Source organism: Myotis brandtii, unplaced genomic scaffold (assembly GCF_000412655.1).
Source record: "Myotis brandtii unplaced genomic scaffold, ASM41265v1 scaffold174, whole genome shotgun sequence".
NCBI classification, from domain to species: Eukaryota; Metazoa; Chordata; class Mammalia; order Chiroptera; family Vespertilionidae; genus Myotis; species Myotis brandtii.
In genome coordinates, this window is record NW_005356437.1 from 3,445,582 (window position 1) to 3,446,666 (window position 1,085).

Here is a 1,085-nt window from a genome sequence, read left to right on the forward strand (position 1 = left end):
TTGACTGCCTCCGGGAAGAAAGCAAATAAACTAAAGGTAGGCAGAGGCAGCGGTAGTCCAGAGGTTCCAGAACTAAATATTATAGTGCGTTCCCCAGTGATTGGAGGGAACAGAATCCTTCCTAGGGATTAGGAGACCCAGGTGTGCCTTTGATTCAGAGCACAGACTACTTTGCTTTGAATACTTACTATTAGCAGCTTTACACCTGGCTATCCTTTTTTCATCTTTAAAATAACCTTAGCCCGAACCAGTTTGGCTCAGTGGATAGAGTGTCAGCCGGTGAACTGAAGGGGCCCGGGATTCGATTCTTGTAAAGGCATGTACCTTGGTTGCAGGCTCCATCCCCAGTAGGGGTTGTGCAGGAGGCAGCTGATCGATGTTTCTCTCTCATCAATGTTTCTAACCCTCTATCCCTCTCCCTTCCTCTGTGTAAAAAATCAATAAAATATATATTTTTAAAAATAACCTTAGCCCTAGCTGGTTTGGCTCAGTGGACAGAGTGTTGGCCTGGGGACTGAAAGGTCCGGGGTTTGATTCCAGTCAAGGGCACATATTGGGGTTGTGGGCTCGATCCCAGTAGGGGGCGTGCATGAGGCAGCAGGTCAATGATTCTCATCATTGATGTTTCTCTCTCTCTTCCTTCCTCTGTGAAATCAATAAAAATATATTTTAAACAATAAAATAACCTTACAAGGTAGGCATTATAGCTCCAACTTTATTATCTCCATTTTATAAGGGGATGAAGGGAGCGAGAAAGGTTACACAGCTAAAAACCAACAGGGTTGGGAGCAGAAACCAGGTTTGTCTCCTACTCACCCCTTCTGTTCCCCGACTTATGGGTGCGAATTCTCACCAAGGGATCCCAAATCTCTTGATCATCAAAATCAGCGGGAACAGCTTGAAGAGAAACCAGGGCCCAGGGCCGTCCAGATATCTGTATTTTTCAAAGTTCTTCAAGTCCTAGTGATACTCAGCCATATTCAGAAACCACTGGGCTATGACGCCCCCTTGCAGGTGGAAAGTTCCGCGGAATGTGCAAATACCTTTGTCGTTATTTTTACTGTGATTCTACTCTCCATATGCCC